The following is an 18,444-nucleotide window of genomic DNA, read 5'->3' on the forward strand; positions in this document are numbered from 1 at the left end:
TTGTGAGTATCTTAGGGTTCTTTCATAGTTTTCATTCATTCATCTTTTTTTATCCAACAACCCTTTGTGAGATTGCCTACTGGATATTAAGAACTACAACAAGACAAGATGAGTCTCTTTCAGTAGAAGAGTCAAAACGGGAATGGAGTTTTAATGTGTGGAGCATGAGACTAAGATTTCCTGATGGGGAAGTCTGCTTGAAGGAGATGAGCTCTGCCCTGTCTCTAGGGAAACATAGAAAGTATCTAAATGAGGAGATGGGAAATAAATGCAATACATGTAGGCCTATGCACCAGCATGCAACAGTGTTTCCTCATTAGATACCAGACCCTGAACTAACTACTCCATCTCATATCACAGGTTGAATATTTCTCCTTTGAAATGCTGAACACTAGTAGCATTATGGGTTGGGAATATTTCTTTTTTATTTGAAAGTATTTACAAAACCATACTGATATCTCTTAAGTTGGGGACTGACCAAACATTTTTATCTATATACATTGTATACATATAATCTGCACGCTATTTTAGATGGTGTTCTTAGAGATTTGTATATGAGTTAAAATTCATGATGTAGTTCTTGCAGTGCCCTTGACCCCTCTGGCTCCTACAACCCTTCCTTCCCATCTTCTGCAGGATTTCCCAAGTTCCATCTACTATTTGGTATTTGGCTATGGGTCTCTGTATCTGTTTTCATCAGTTGCTGGGTGAATACCTCTGTGATGGCAATTGGGCTAGACATTAATCTAGCAATCATTTCATTTATTTTTGTTTTTACCACCTAGTTCTCTGGGCTATCCAGCCTCTGGATCCTGGTCCTCCAGGCAGTGTCACACATGGGTTCCCTTTTATGGCAATGGTCTCAAATTAGAACACTCATTGATTGGCCATTCCCACAATTTTTGTGGCACCCCAGCACATCTTGTAGGCAGGACAAATTATAGGTCAAAAGTTTTGTGACTGGGTTGATGTCCCAATCTCTCCACTGGAAGTCTTGCCTGGTTATAGGAGATGACTGGTTGAGGGTCATATCTCCAATTGCTAGGAGTCTTATCTAAGGTCACCCTCAGATTCCCGGGAGATTCCATATTACTAGGTTTATATCTTGTCCCAGATATGCCCCAGATTTAAGTTGTCTCTCCTTCCAAACTCTGCCCATACCTGATCCCTTCTGTTACCATCCTTATTCCCCTGTCCAGACCCTCTTCCCATATATATGTGACATCTATTCGATTTCCCCTTCATAATGAGGTTCATATATCCTCCTTTGAGGCCTCCTAGTTACTTAACTTATCTTGGTCTGTAGATTATAGCATGGTTATTCTTTACTCTACAGCTAATAGTGACATATGAGAATACATATCATGTTTATCTTTTTAGTTCTGAGTTACCTCACTCAGGATGATCTTTCCTATTTCCATACCTTTTCTGGCAAATTTTACAATGTCATTGTTTTTAAGAGTTTAGTAGTATTCCAATAAATGAGTAATATTCTATTGTGTAAATGTACCACATTTTCTTTATCCATTCTTTTGTTGATGGACATCTAGTTTATTTTCAGTTTCTGGCTATTAGTAATAAAGCTGCCATGAATGCAATTGTGTAAGTGTTCTTGTTTCCTGACCCTTTGGGTATATTGGTAAAGCTGGGTCTTGAGAAAGATCAAGGTAAGTAATGGTGTTGAACATTTCTTTAAGTAATTCTCTGTCATTTTAGATTCCTCTGTTGAGAATTCCATGCTTAGATGTGTACTCCATTTTAAATTAGATTATTTGGTTTATTTATATCTAGTTTCTTGAGTTATATTTTGGATATCAGCTTGTTATCAAATATGGGATTAGTGAAGATCTTTTCTCATTCTGTAGGCTGCCATTTTGTCCCATTGATAGTTTCCTTTGCCTTACAGACGATTTCCAGTTTTGGGGGAGGTCCCCTTTATTTATAATTGGTCTTAGTGCCTATGCAATAGGTGTTCCTTTAAGGAGGTTGTCTCCTGTGCCAATATATTCAAGGCTATTTCCCTCTTTCTTGTCTATCTAGTTTAATATATCTGGTTTTATGTTGAGGGGTTTGATCCATATGGACTTGAGTTTTATGCAGCGTGATAGATATAGTTATTAATTCATTCTTCAACATACTGGCATCCAGTTAAACTAGTGCCATTTGTTGAATATGCTTTCTTTTTTTCCATTGTTTAATTTTGGCTTCTTTGTCAAAAATCAAGTAAGTATCCATAGGTGTGTAGATTTACTCCCGTGTCTTTGCTTCTATTCTATTGACCAACCTAATTTTATGCCAATAAAAATCCACAGAATCAACTAAACTTGTCTCACAGGGGCTCACAATGACTGAACTGCCAAACAGGGAGCCTATATAGGACTAATGTAGCCCCTCTGAACATATATGTTACAGTTATATAGCTTGGTCTTCCTGTGATACTCCAATGAGTGGGAACAGTCTGTGTTCTCTGACTCTTTTGCCTGCATTTAGGACCCTTTCCTCCTCCTGGGGATTGCTTTATCACCCTTGATAGGAGAAAAGGTACCTAGTCTAACTACCACTTGATATGGTAGTTACTATCCATGGGAGGCCTGTCCCTTTCTAAAGAGAAGCAGAAGAGTGGATGGGGTGGGAGAAGAAAAGGAACCTGGGAAGAAAGGAGAGAGGGGAAACTGTGGATACGATATAAAAAAAAATCAAAAAAATAGATAGATGATAGACAAATAAATGATAGATGATAGATAGATAGATGATACATACATACATACATACATACATACATACATGCATTCATGCTGTAGAAGTCTCCACTTGTGGCATCACTTCAGTACTTACAAACTTTCAGATTTTGAAACATTTTAGATTTTCATGGCAGAAATCTGTCTCATGCCTAATTATTATGCTTCAGAGCCTCATTAATGAGGTATTCCTTCCCCTTAAGGCACTAAAAGACAATTTCCCAAGGTAAAGGATTTTCAGATACTAATACTTCATGAGTAGCTACAAAAATAGCTAAAATTCAAGAAAACCATATCGTATGCATACATGTGTCAGGAGTCTTTGTTTACCTTCGGAAAAAACCTATGGTAGAAAACCTTCAATGTTTTGATTTCAAAGTTGTTTTCTTAATCTTCCCTGGTATTATTTCCCAAATAGAAACTATACTCCTTAGACAAATGTTTAATGTCTATGCGATCCCTGGAACCTTGTGCTCAGTAGACCAGTTCGTATTCATATACATATCCTGGAAGGGGCATGGAGAAGCCAGGATTTATAGAGCTGAGCTACAATGGCTGATGGTAGCTTTCAAAAACAACAAGGTTCATAAAAGCAAATGGTCATGCAATCCATCTCACCCTCCTATGAGGAAAGTGGATCAAGTCAGAGGGCCAGGTTATCTAGAACTTCCTGCTACTATGTCTCTCTGAGCTACATTTTCCTTCTTCTATGACCCAGAAGCATCATCTGCATGTCTTCTGTCCTCGAATACAGTCTTACACATAAATAGCATCACTTTCTGCCCTTTAGGACATAAGCATTGATAGTACAGAACAGTGTGAAATATTGTAAAGAGTTTTCCTAAAGAGATATGTACTCTGGTATTCCTGGCTGATGGTGTTGATAACATCTTGAGTTTCTGTTCCAGAGGGCATCTAGGCCTGCAGAACCTGTTTGTATGCAGCACAACATGGTGTTTTGGTCTTAACACTGAAAGAGTACAACATATCAGGAACCGAGTAGCAGGCAGCCTCTCATCACCTCAACATCTAAGATGAAAAGAGGTCAGGAAGGGGACAGGGGATGGACAAATTCTTGTCATATCAGCACATGTTGACAAGAAAAAAAGACAATTGAATTGCATTGGTATAAATGGCATTGTTAACTCCCTTGTTTCTAGTACTCATTTCTAATTATACCCATTACAACATACTTGGCTGGAGGGCAGGTTGCAGTTTTAGATGTGTTAAAAACTGCAATGATTTACTCAATGTTTTTTGTCCCCGTGGCTTGTTCAGTTTCCTGTTTGACATATTGGCATATTGAACTTTGCTCTAAGTGTACAAAATCAGCTATTCCGTCACCCTGAAAATTTTGTTTATTATTATGATAATTTTTCGGTCCCACACAGACAGACATTCTGATTCAACTATTTGGGCTGATGGGTGAGGAGATTTGGAATCTCTTGAGATTCTAATATGCAGCCAGGCTTGGGTACTACATGAGAAAAGGAAACCTTGGTGAGGCATGGGTGACTTGAGGGATGATGGAGAGATACTAAGTTCAAAGGCTGTCCTTACTGGGTAGGGACATGTTCTTTAAGTTGTAGGTGTTTTAAGAGCAGCAGTGTTGTTTTGGGGGACTCCTAACAGTGTGAGCAGGGGTGTCTCTGACTCTATCTGGTTCTTGGGACCCTTTTCTGTCTGGCTTGCCATGCCCAGCCTTGATATGAGGGTTTGTACCTAGTCTTAGTATATCTTGTTATGCCATGTATGGTTGATATTCCTGGAAGACCTTTTCTCTTTTCTGAAGTGAAATGGGAAAGTGGATCAGGGGTTTGGGTTGGGGGCAGGGTTAGAAGGAGTGGAGGGAAGGAAATTGTGGTCAGAATATAGTGTATGCGAGAAAAATGAAAAAGAAAAAAAGGAAGCAGCAGTGGTCAGAGATAGGAAGTAGAAGAAAATGGAGAAAGCCTCAAGACATTTAAAATTGTTGCTTAGGCTCTATCAAGTGCATGGCACTCACCAAAGAGAGAAAATGTTTATTTGTCTTGACTCTTATCTTGCATAGTTTATGCAAATATAAGCGTGAATTGCTCCCCCTGAAGTACATGTGGAAGTCTTATCCAGAAAGCATTTTGAGCTCACAGGTTGGTTTTTTCACATTTTCAAGATGCTTTAAATCCCATTTAATCAGGCATTCCTAACAGCTGCCCTGTGAATTGGCCAGGCAGTATTACCCACACAGGACAAGTAAGAAAATTGAAGCTCTGAGATGTTAAGTGCATTGCCCAAGGTCATATAGCAACTCAGTAATGAGCTGGGATTAGGCACCACAGCCCAGAAGTCCTGTCTGTTGCCAGTTTCACTGAATTTGGTTTCTGTTGCAAAGTGAATGATGATTATGAAATTTAAGAGTATAGAATTTTTCGCTTTTTTTTTTCAGGCAATATTTCAAAGTGAAAGAAATAGATGGATATTCTAAAGTCTGTTTCCAACATTCCTAAAATGTTTGGCAGAAGAGTTTGGCAAGCTTGTTTAATTTCACCCATATATAGATGGGTCTTTGGCATCCTGTGCATCCTGAGGTCCTTCAAGCCTGTACATGATGAGCCTGCTCTGAGAATCCAACACTAGGATGAGTACAGAGGAACTATATGAAAAACTTTCTACATGCAGCAATTCCACAACAGCACTTAAAAAGAAAAAAACAAAACAAAACAAAACACTTATGCTTCCATTTCTCATTGAAGAAAGAGAGAGACTACAAGGCTGGTGGCCTTTGGAAAATAATAGAGTTTCTCTTATCATTTCTAAACTCATGTAAAACATCTATAAAAGTTTTCATAGAGAACTTTTGCATTGTTATCTGCACATTAAGCTTCTCTTCTGCTGCTGCTGCTGCAAAAAAAAATACATAATGTATGTATGTATATCCCAGTTTCTCACACAGAATCCAGCTGGGTGACCCATAGAGAGAAGACCCCCTGATAAATATTTATCAACCATGACAACACTGCATGTGCTAAGTGTTTCACTCTGAGATCTCAGAACTCCTGATAATCTGTTACTTTAATGGGAGAGAGGCTGGTACTAAATCCGTTTTTGTTCATTTTCTATGGAGGAAGCCAACTCGGACAGCTTCAAGAGCTGCGGTAAAGCAAGAGAGAGGTATTCTCTGGTGTACAATTAATCAGAAGAGAGAATGTAGAGAATGTACCTCATGTGTGATGTAATGAGGAGACTTGGGCTACCTTACCTCACACTACAGTCTTTACAACCTCGACTTGAAAGCTCCTTCTTGAGAAGCTAAGTGTGAGCTCCTTTCCTTCATACTCATGTGCTTTGTAGATAGGCTGTTGATCCTCTTTCCCATGTAGACTTTGGGATGCTTCTACCATAAGCACACATCTAAAGTGTGCTTTGCTTTCCCTTTCGTTTTTAATTTATTGATTCAGGAAAAAAAGAACTCCAGGGTCATCAAATAGTACTTGCTAAATGGGGGAGCTGCTATCTCAAATAAAATATGGTGGCAAAAAAAATAAAAATGGCCAGTTGGCCAGTTACTAGATCCAGTGAATAATTTGGGGAACAACCGTGTGGCCTGTCTTTCATACACTCTTCCAATGAAAACCTGGGCTTTAGGAGAAACAAAATGTGTTTGTGGTGTATGTGTTTATGGTGTGTGTGTGTATGTGTGTGTGTGTGTGTGTGTGTGTGTGTGTGTGTGTGTGTGTGTGTAGCATGCTATATTTTATTGTATAATATGTACTATACTATTTTACATTAGTTATATTCAAATATGTGGCACTGGTGATAGTGTTTGTCTGAGTAGTCAAAATATTTATGCAAATTGAGGTACTTGTAAAAAGAACCAAAAAACTATTGCTATTTAAGCCAAGATAGCATTAGCCAGGACTTCTCTCAACAAATATGCCACTGGTCATCCCATCTCTTCCTCTTCATTGAAAGGGGAAGGCTTAACTCTCTGGGAACATGAGGTAGAGAGTTCTTCATGCTCTCTCTTGCAAGCACCCAAGATGGAAAACAGATTACTTTATAACTTCCGTTTACCTTTTAGAAAACTACAGATGACTCAGTTATTGAAATGTTTTATTCACTTTGTTTTCTTTCCTTTGGCTTTTTTTTTTATAAAATGAAATTACATTAGAGAAAATCACCATCCCAGAAAGCATGCATATGCTTTATATGCAGTATCTCATGAAATCCTCACATCAATAAAGAACAAGATATTTGTTTGTTTTCCAGTTTTGCATCCAGGGTCTCTTCGTTAGGGTTTCATTGCTGTGAAAAGACTTCATGTGTACTCTTTGGTTGGTGGTTCAGTCCCTGGGAGCTCTGAGGGTACTTGTTAGTTCATATTGTTGTTTGTCCTAAGGGGCTGCAAACCCTTCAACTCTTTGGGTCCTTTCTCTAGCTCCTTCATTGGGGACCCTTTATTCAGTTCAATGGATGGCTGTGAGCCTCTACCTCTGTATTAGTTGGGGACTGTCAGAGCCTCTCAGGAGACAGCTATATCATGCTGCATTGTCCTTCCTTCAGTCTTGGAGAAGCCCTTGGCCCTGTGAAGGTTCTATGCCCCAGTGTAGGGGAATGCCAGGACCAGTAAGCAGGAGAGGGTAGGGTGGCAAGCAGGGGGAGGAAGGAAGGAACAGGGGTTTGTTCTTGTTCTTGTTTTCTTGTTTTTTGGGTTTTTTGTCTGTTTGTTTGTTTTGAGGGGAAACTGGGAAAGGAGATATTGTATGACATGTAAATAAAGAAACTATCTAATTAAAATAAGAAGATACAAAAAAAAGAGACATCATGACAAAGGCAACTCTTATAAAGGAAAACATTTGATTGGGGCTGGTTAATAATTTTAGAGGTTCAGTTGATTAAAGCATGGCAGCACACAGGCAGGCAGACATGGTACTGGAGGAGTCAAAACTTCTACATCTTGGTCTTGATTCAAAAGAAATCAGGAGGAGACTGTCTTCCTTAAGCTGTCAGAAGGAGGGTCTCTTCCACGCTGGGTGGAGCTTGAGCACTATGAGTCCTCAAAGCCTACCTATACATTGACACACTTCCTCCAACAAGCCCACACCTCCTAATAGTGCCACTTACCATGGGCCAAGTATATTCAAAGCACCACACAAGGGAACTTGCAGTTAAAGGAAAGAGCAGAATTCTGGTAGCTACTGGGGTTGCAGAGGGGTAGCTGACGCTAGGAGGTAGTTAAGCATGGCTGCTTATGAAAGTGGAAATCTTAAAATATCACTGGAATCACGATTTTTGCTTCCAGATGGCTAGAGAGGAATTAGCAGCTTATTTCTTTCCCGGGGATGGCACACTGTCTCTGTGAAGGTGAGGAGGCTGAAAAGGGAGGGTTCAAGGTCACATGCTTGGAGGAGCATCAGTGCCATGAAGCATGCTGCCATCCTTGAGGTCTACCAACATTTGGGACATTTGAGAGGCAAGAGGCCATTTGGGAAATCTGAATACTGCAGGGGGCATTGCAGTAATTATCCTGCTTTGCTAATAGGCGACGATCCTATTTTATTTTTGTATATACCCTGATCTCTGGGAGGCCCTCACCGTGTATGTTCATCTCCAACACTGGGTCACAGATCGTCACCCCTACTCTGCCATGCATGTTCCCCATCTACGCTGGTATGTTCAGCCAGTTATAAACTTAATATCTATCCTTATTTCACAATTCTAATCACATAACAATCTGGCATCAGTGATCAACACTCATGGCATTTAATTCAGTGTGATATATACTTTAGCTTACCTAGCTAAACATTTACACAGGTCATTTTTATATACTTAATTCTCATTTCTTTTGTTGCCTTTTGTGCTGGGCATTGGTGCACAGGCCCCCACTGTGACTCTATAAATGTCCCTTAGTATTTGGAGCCCACTCACGTATTTTCTATGTTAAATATAATTCCAGTCTTTAAATTGCCTTCTTTTCTAAATGTTACTTCTTCCCACTATAATTAATAACTTAAGCTTAATTATCCCTGATGGCTTAGTGATGACAGAACATGCATAAATCAAAACTGAATTTAAGTGAATTGTTTGTTAGCCATAATCATTCTTAAGCAATTGTTTATGTTTGCAAATGAACACTTTAATTTATTGTTATTTTTCATAGGCCTAATGAGGTGGGAAATATCACTCACATTACTGACATTTAAGCCTCTGTAGGTAGGTGGGCAGCTGCAGAACTGTTTGAAGGGAAACATGAAGCTACGAGCTATGATTAGTACTCTTTCCTCTGGAATATTTTTTCTTTTAATGGAAAGATCATAGACTTTGATACCTGTGTAAGGCAGTCTAATTGTATAAAAGTAATTTTGAGAAACTATTTCCTTCTACCACTATCCATTTCTTATCTGTAAAATGGGGACAATGCTAATAATAGTTCAATCAATAGATGATAGTATTAATCATGCTAATTTCTGTCTCGGGAGTTATAATAATAAAATACGGCAATATACGCAAAATACTAAGAACAGATCTGACATTCAGCTTATGGACCATTCCTGAGAACCTTCTGTTTTATATGTATAAATAATCTTTAGGTATCTTCTGTCTGTAAGCCACCATAACTACTTCCATACCTGCTCCCCAGAGTCATTTCTCCTTGTAGTCAGTGGAGAAGGAAAGCTTTGTCTGGTGCCATTTGGTGAGAGCATCCTCAATTTTGCTCACTTTTTATTGCTTGGCTTTGGACCATGGATGGAGGCTACCCAAAGCATTGACATTTCTTGTTTCTCTTGGACACATTCAAGCTCAACTCACTACCCCAAAGCTGGCTTCCACAGAGAGGTGCTATGAGAAAAATCTATTACAGCCTCATTCTAGCTGTGCACGCTGCTTCCTGTTGTTTTTGCCACAGGATCACATTATCAAATCTGCTGTTCGTGACAGATTCATGGTAAACCCTTCAGAACTGGCTTTTCACTATGATCATCCAAGGAGAAAGACATAGACACAGAACCTAATGGATGTCCGACATACCCTGGTGGTGTTTCCCTATCTCAAGCTCCTTATTAATTCTACGGCCCTCTTCAAAATCATATACATTTCCCTTCATTTAAATAAAGTGACAATTGTTTCCCCCTCTATGAACATTTTACCTGTGTGCTAACTGATTGCTTTTACCGTAGAATCTATCTTTTTTAGTATACACCTGAATAACCATTGGACGTGGCTATCATTGTGATGCCTACAGCTTTTGAGCCATTCGATATAGAGTCAAGCCATGAGGGCAGTGTGTGTGTGTGTGCGTGTGTGCGTGTGTGTGTGTGTGTGTGTGTGTGTGTGTGTGTGTGTATGCATGCTATGGCAGTGTGAATGAAATCCATTAAGCCTTGCTATAGGTCTAGTCTTTGTCAGGTATTCTCTCTGTCTCTCTCTATCCCCCCTTATCTTATCCCTCCTGCCACCCCAAAACAATTGTTTTCATTGGGGTCATTATAGACAAGAGCATGAGCAACTTACTAATGACTATACCAGGGAAGAAAATGTCTCTCTTTGACCTCTACAACCATTAATTTCCTATATATCTTCAGGGAAATGACAGACCTTCCTCAACAATCATTAACTGTCGTCTTAGTGTTGTAAGACAAAATCACTCATTTCTTCCCATTATCTTTGATATTTATTTGAAGTCTACTGATCTAATATCTGAGCAGCACACATGCAAACCCACACATGTGTGAAAATTATAGCTAAATAATATTTCCAGAATAAGGGCAATGCAGCTGGGGTTGATTGGGCGTGGTAAGGAGACTTTCTCCTAAAGGTATGACTATTTACAAAGACTGTCTCCACCCAAAGGAAGATACTGTGATCTTGAAGCAGTGTTTCAGTGCTGTTTTTTCTCTAGATGTTGCTATTTCTTCACTCCTCTACAATGTGCCTGGGGAGATGATTATACCATTTGCTTTTCTTGAAAGTAGCATCTCTCCTTGGAAATTTGACATTCTTTGGTGGGAAGCAAGTCCTTGAGAAGGGAAAATTTAATGAAGGGGCAATTTAGACAATGTTATCATGAACTAACAAGTCACTTAGACACAGGCTAGTGAAATTGGGAGATTGAATGGTGATAGTAGAGGATGCAGTTGATGTAATCTAAAGGCAACATCCAGAGACAAGTACCAGTGAAGATCTTTAAGGATGAAGGCTTTCAGTAGAAGATGGAGGGGGCAACTAGAGAGTGACTTGGAAGAAGGTGTCTAGTAGAATAATCATTATGATTTCTTTTCTCTTATCCCCTTTTAACTTTTCCCCATTGTGTGGCCATCTCCATTAGATAAACTTCAAACAGGCAATGGGTCTGATGGCATCCTGGCCTGGTTAGATAGGTCCCTATGAATACAGCCAAGTTATACAGGGACAGCATGGGGTCTGGAGAGCAAATGGTGAAGATCCTGTACATCTCTACTTCTGGCTCGAGGACATGACATGTGCAAGCAAGCACTATGACCATCCCCCACATCTGAAGGTCTGAAAAAAGATAGGAACGGATTTTCAAATGACCAATTATTTCCAAGAATAAATGAAAAGTATTGTCCATGTATAGGAGAGCAAAATCCATTTGTAGAAAACAGACATGACTTGGTAGAGGGTGTAGAAGTAATAAACTCAGCACATGCCATGTGGAGCCAACACCTCTTGTAAGGAGATGGTAATTGAGAGGAAAACACACTGAGTTAGGAGGACTGTACGGGTGAAAAGTAAGCAGATGATAAGAGTGAGGAGTAGGGCCAAAAACAACCATTGGCTATTGAATGGTGAAATAAACCATAGAGGTTTAAAAATGCCTAAGCAATTGTAAAAAATGGAAAATTAGTGAAAATTCCAATTTCCATCAATTACAGCGGAAAGCTACCATGTAACTTTTGAAAAAGAGATTTACTTATTTATTAAGTACACTGTAGTTGTCTTCAGACACTCCAGAAAAGGGCATCAGATCTCATTACAGATGGTTGTCCTCTCTGACCCCACTCGCTCTGGCCCAAAGATTTATTTATTTATTTATTTATTTATTTATTTATTTATTTATTATATGTAAGTACAATGTAGCTGTCTTCAGACATTCCAGAAGAGGGAGTCAGATCTTGTTACAGATGGTTGTGAGCCATCATGTGATGGCTAGAATTTGAAACTCAGGGCCTTTGGAAGAGCAGTCAGTGCTCTTAACTGCTGAGCCATCTCTCCAGCCCCTATCATGCAACTTCAAAGGTTAAAAATCAAGAGGTATGGACAGAAGCAGATGATTTGGAAGTCACCACAAATGAACTATAGAAACAGAACAGTGAGAAGCAGTCCATCTGAAGAGGGAGGAAGAAGTAAGGAAGTGGTGGGTCAGTTGCTTTTCTCTGTAAGTCCTTATGTATTAATGATTTTTTAAAAATCCATGTGCATGCATAATTGCTACACACATTCTCTTTGTCCTTTTGTTTTGCTCCATTTAGTTTACTGGCTTTCTAAAAATTAACTTATTAACTTGGTTAGGTCCATTACCTGTCCCATATCTACCAATTAATTCCTTTGTCTCCTGGGCATGTCCCTTCTCCATTCTTTGTCCCTCCTAGGCTGTCCCCACTCGCACTCCCTGCTTCCATATGCACATGTTTCTCATTGAAGGCACCGCGGCTTCCTCGGTAAATTCCTCACTCCCACATCTCAGTCTTTGCTCAGCCTTCTTTCCATGACCTGAAATGGTTCTCTCCTTTGTGTTTTAATTATGCTATGTAGCCTTCAAGGCTTCGAGTAAAAGCTATGCTTTCCATGAGCTACCTTTGCTTTCCTAAGTCAAAAGCAAATGCTTTCTGTCTTCTGACCCTGCTCGCTCTGCACATGGCTTTTAACTATTGGGGTTATATCTGGCCCCCTTTCTTCCTGCTTCATTGTAGGTTCTGTTTTACTAGAATTTTCCTTGGAAATCTCATGCTGATATTATACCTTGAATACAGTAATTGAAGTCATTGCTTGATACTGAAGCATTATAGACATTTGTGGTAGATACAAAGGGTGTCTCAACACTGTACTGAGTGACATATCCAAGGGAACACTGCTGTCTCTGTGTTGAGGTTCCTACTATTACTTCTCAGCAAAACACTGAAGTAAGCAATACTCTATCCCCTTTCAGTTGCATTCTCTTTCCCCAAACATATTGATTATGGATACTAAGTACCCTAATAAACAGATACAAATCAGACAATATTAGGATTATTAATTTTTAAGATATATTTATTTGTTTACTTTAAAATCCAACATTAGCCTGTCCTCTCCTCCCAGTACCTGCTTACACAAGTCATCTTCCTACTCCTCCTTTCCCTTCTCTTTTGAAAGGGAAGTCCTCCTCTGGGTGTTACCCACACGCACAATAGCCCTCTCTTGTCCATGAAGTCTCTGCAGATTGGTTGCATCCTCTCCCACTGAGGCTAGTCAAAGCTGTCCATTTAGGGGTATGGGAACCATAGGCAGGAAGGCAGGCAACAGGCTCAGGGATATCCCTTGCTCCAGTTGCTAGGAGACCTGCATGAAAACCAAGGTGTTCATCAGCTACATGTGTGCAGGAGCCCTAGGTCTAGCTCATGCTCACTCTTTGGTTAGTGATTCAAGCCCTGAGAGCCACCAAGGATCCAGTTTAGTTGACTCTGTTGGTCTTTCTGTGGAGTCCCTGTCTTCTTTCTTTCTCTCATTCTTTCTCCCAACTCTTTTGTAAGACTCCCTGAACCTCATTTAACATTTGAGTGTGAATTTCTTCATCTATTTCCATTGGCTGCTGAGTGGAGCTTCTCAGGGAACCAGTATGCTATATTCCTGTATGCAAGCATAACAGACTATCATTAATAGTGTGAGGGATTGGTTCTTGGCTATGGGATGGGTCTCAATTTGGGGCAGTCATTGGTTGGCCATTCCCTCAGTCTCTGCTCATTTTGTAGGCAGCACACATTTTGGGTCCAAGATTTTGTGGGTGGGTTGCTGTCCTCATACAAGTCATACAAGTGTATAAGTGTCCTCACTTGGAGTCTGGCCTGGCTATAGGAAATACTTCAGGATCTATTTACCCCTGCTGCTATGAATCTCAGCTAGAGTCCCCCTATTGACCCTCTGGAACCTTACTCCATTCCAGGTCTCTGGTACATCCTAGATAGTACTCTCTCTAGCCAATCTTTCTTCTCTCTCCTCTACTTTCACTACAAATCATTTCCCCCATACTGCCCCACTCCCCTTTCCACCCCCTTTCCCACCTAGCTCCTACCTTCTATTGACCTCCAATATCTATTTTGTTTCCCCTTCTGAGAAAGATTCAACGATCCTACTTTGGGCCCTTCTTGTTATTATTTGGCTTCTCTGAGTCTGTTGATTATAGCATGGTTTTCTGTGCTTTATGGGTAATATCCATTTATAATTGAATACATACCACACACGTCCTTTTAGGTATAGGTTACCTCACTCAGGATGATATTTTCTAGTTCCATCCATTTGCTTGTGAAATTCATGATGTTCTTGTTTTTAATGGCTGAGTAGTATCCCATTTTGTAGATGTACCACATTTTCTGTATCCGCTCTTCATTTGAGAGACATCTAGCTTGATTCCAGTTTCTGGCTATAACAAATACACTGCTATGACCATAGTTTTGAGCAAGTGTCCTTGTAGGATTGTGGAACATCTTTTCAATATATGCACAGGAGTGATATAGCTGGGTCCCGAGGTAGAACTATTCCCAATCTTTTGAGAAACTGCCAAATTGATTTCCAGAGTGGTCGTACAAGTTTGCATTCCCACCAACATTGGTAGCATGTGCTGTCCTTTGAGTTTTTGATCTTATCTGTGGATCAGATGGATTCTAAGTCTTTTTGATTTACATTTCCCTGACAATTAAAGATATTTAACATTTTTGTAGGTACTTCTTGGCCATTACATATTCCTCTACTGAGAATTCTGTTTAGCTCTGTAATCCATATTTTTATTAGGTTATTTGGATTGCTGGTGTCTAATATCTTGAGTTCTTTATATATTTTGGTTATTAGCTCTCTGTCAGATATAGGGATAGTGAAGAGCATTTCCCAATCTGTAGGCTGTCATTTTATCCTAATGATGTTGTCCTTTGACTTACAGAAGCTTTTCAGTTTTATGAGGTCTCATTTATTAATTCTTGACCTTAGTACCTGAGCCATTGGTGTTCTGTTCAGGAAGTTGTCTATTGTACCAATGAGTTTAAGGGTATTCCCCACTTTCTGTTATAGTAGATTTAGTGTATCTGGTTTTATGTTGAGGTCTTTGATCCATTGGGAATTGAGTTTTGTGCAGGGTGGTAAATATTTGCATTTTTCTACATGCAGAAATCTAGTTAGACCAACAGTGTTTGTTGAAGATGTTCTTCCTTTTCTATTGTATGATTTTAGCATTTTTTTATTATTAGAATTCAAGTGTCAGTAAGTGTGTGTGCTTATTTCTGGGTCTTTGATTCATTTCCATTGTTCTGCCTGTCTGTTTCTATACCAATACCATGCAGTTTTTGTTATTATTGCTCTGTAATACAGTACCTCCAGAACTTCTATTATTGTTCAGGATCATTTTAGCTATCCTGGGTTTTTGTTTTTTGTTTTGTTTTGTTTTGTTTTTCATTTGGAGTTAGTTGACAATTGCTTTTTCAAGATCTGTAAGTAATGTGTTCTAATTTTGATAAGGATTGCATTGAATCTGTAGATTACTTTTAGCAAAGTGACCATTTTCATGTTAGTCCTATCAGTCTATGAGCAAGGGAGATCTTTCCATATTCTGATATCTTCCTCAATTTCTATCTTCAGAGACTTAAAGTTCTTGTCATACAGGTCTTTCACATGCTTGGTTAGAGTTATATCAAGGTATTTTATGTTTTTGTGGCTATTATGAAGGAAACAATTTTTCTCATCTACTTTTCAGCCCATTTATCACTTGTGTAGAGGAGGACTACTGATTTCTTTGAGTTAATTTTGTATCCAGACACTTTGCTCCATACACTTTGTGTATGAGCTGAAGGAGTTCTCTGGTAGATTTTTTTGGATCACTTATGTATACTATCATATCATTTGCAAATAGTGGATTCTTTAACTTATTCCTTTCCAATTTGTTTTCCCTTGATCACCTTTAGCTGTCTTATTGCTCTAGCTAGGACTTCAAGTACTATATTGAAGAGATATGGAGAGTGGGCAACCTTGACTTCTACATGATTTTAGTGGAAATGCTTTAAGTTTCTCTCTATTTAATTTGATGCTGGCTATTGACTTGTCTGTTTATTGCCTTTATCGTGTTTAGCTATGCTCCTAGTATCCTTTCTTTCTCCAAGACTTATACATAGAGGGGTGTTTATTTTGTCAAACCTTTCTGCAGTATCCAGAGAGATGATCATGTGACTTTACTTTCTTTTAGTTTTTAATATGGTAAAAACCATGTTAAACATTGACAAATTTTTGTATATTGAACCATCTCTGTATTCTTGGAATGAAGCCTACTTGATCATGGTAGATGTTATGTTTGATGTGTTCTTAGTTTTGTTTTGTAACTGTTTTATTGACCATTTTTGCATCAGTGTTCATAAGGGAAATTGGTCTGAAATTCTTTTCTTTGTTGGGTCTTTGTGTAGTTTAGGTACTAGGGTGGCTGTAGCTTCATAAAATAAGTTTGGCAGTGTTCCTTGTGTTTTTAATTTGTAGAATAGTCTGAGGAGTATTGGGATTAATTCCTCTTTTAGTGTTGGGTAGAATTCTGCCCTAACAGCATTTTGCCCAGAGCTTTCTTTGGCTAGGAGACTTTTAATGATTGCCTCTATTTCCTTAGGAGTTATAGGACTATTCATATAGTTTACTTGATTGTGATTTAGATTTGGTACCTGGTATCTGTTAGAAAATCATCTATTTAATTTAGATTTTCCAATTTGTGGATTACACACATTTGAAGCAAGACCTAATGATTCTTTAAATTTCCTTAGTGTTCATTGGTATGTCTACCTTTTCACCTCTGATTGGTTTTTAACTAGGGAATTGAATCCCATGATGTTGAGAAATATTAATGTGCAGTGATTGTAACTTCCTGTATTTTGATGGTTATGGTGGTTAAATGGGTGTGTTTGCCTTCTACTGATTTTATTGGTGTAAAATTACTTATTCTCTGTGTTTCTTAAGTATAGTAAGACTCATTGGGTTGGAATTTTCCTTCTAGAATCCTCTGTCTGGCTGGGTTAGTGGAAAGGTATTGCTTGTAATAGGTTTTGTCATAGAGTATCTTGATTTCTTCAATGTGGCAACTGAAAGTTTTGCTGGGTATGATAGTCGGACCTAACATTTCTGTTTTTTTTAGGGACTGCAAGACCTCTTCTCAGGCCTTTCTAGCTTTTAGAGTCTCAGATGAGAAATCAGGTGTAATTCTGATAGTTCTGCCTTTATATGTTACTTGGCCTTTCTCCATTGCTGCTTTTAAAATTCTTTCTTTGTTCTGTGTACTTAGTGCTTTAGTTATTATGTGGTGGGAAGATTTTCCTTTCTGGTCCAATCTATTTGGTGTTCTGTAAGCTTCTTGTATTTTTATAGGCATGTCATTCTTTAGGTTAGAGAAATTTTTCCCTGTCACTTTTTGAAGATGTTTTCTGGGCCTTTGAGCTGGGAATCTTCATCTTCTATTCCTATTTTCTTTCCATAGTGTCCCAACTTTTCTGGATGTGTCTTGTCATAATCTTTTTAGATTTTGGATTTGCTTTGACTGATATATTGACTTTTTTCTATTGTATCTTCTACACCTGAGATTCTCTCATCCATGTCCTATATTTTTTTTGGTGATGCCTACATCTGTAATTCCTGTTCTCTTTCCTGGGTTTTTCTATCTCCAGGATTGCCTCAGTTTGTGTTTTCTTTATTGGCTTCATTTCTCCTTTCCAGGGCTTGGACAGTTGTATTCATATACTTCACCTGTTTGATTTTACTTTCCTGTATTTCTTTATATTTATCTGCTTCCTCTTTTAATGCCTCTACATGTTTGAATGTATTTTCCTGTATTTACTTAAGGGATTTATTCATGCTCTCTTAAAGTACTCTATCTTCTTTATAAGATTAAATTGAAGATCCTCTTCTTGTGCTTCAGTTTCGTTAGGATATTCAGGGTTTGTTGTACCAGGATACCTGGGCTCTGGTGGTGCCATATTGCGCTGGGTCTTGTTGATTGTGTTCTCTCACACTGTCCTTTAGGCATCTAGTTTTTCCTGGTGTTGACTGGATGTTCCTGATGGCAGCAGGACTTATCAGGAAGGTGGAGGCAGGGTCTTTGTGGACTAGATAATAGAGGTCAGTGTACCTAGCTCTGGTGATGTGCCTCAGGCAGACTCCACTCTGTAGGCTGCATCCCAGTCATCCCTAACTGGGATAGAAGCTGACTGGGATAGGATTGGTGGAACAGGGTTCCAAACTGGTTAATCTTGGTGCCCTAAGTTCCCACAGGGAATCAGGGTGATCTTGGGGTCCCACTAGTCTCCACCAAACCAAAGAGTAAGCTCAGAGCTAGATAATGGGTCTCAGGGAACCATGCAGTTCACTCACCTCTACAGGTTATCTTGGGCAGACCAGCTTGGGTAGTGGCCAGATGTGACTAGGATGGGTGGTCAGGCAGGGTTCCAAGGGAGTTAGTTTTGGGCCTCAGAAGGTTTCCACTAGCAGGCAGGGTGCTCTT

The 18,444-nt window shown here is 39.1% G+C and overlaps 1 protein-coding gene across 2 annotated transcripts in view; it reads left to right on the forward strand.

Annotated features, from left to right (window-relative positions):
- Positions 1-18,444, forward strand: part of Thsd7b (thrombospondin type 1 domain containing 7B) — an 895,860-nt gene that overhangs the window by 509,555 nt on the left and 367,861 nt on the right. The gene's annotated exons all lie outside the window — the stretch shown is intronic.

Source organism: Mastomys coucha, unplaced genomic scaffold, assembly GCF_008632895.1.
Source record: "Mastomys coucha isolate ucsf_1 unplaced genomic scaffold, UCSF_Mcou_1 pScaffold1, whole genome shotgun sequence".
Lineage (NCBI taxonomy): Eukaryota > Metazoa > Chordata > Mammalia > Rodentia > Muridae > Mastomys > Mastomys coucha.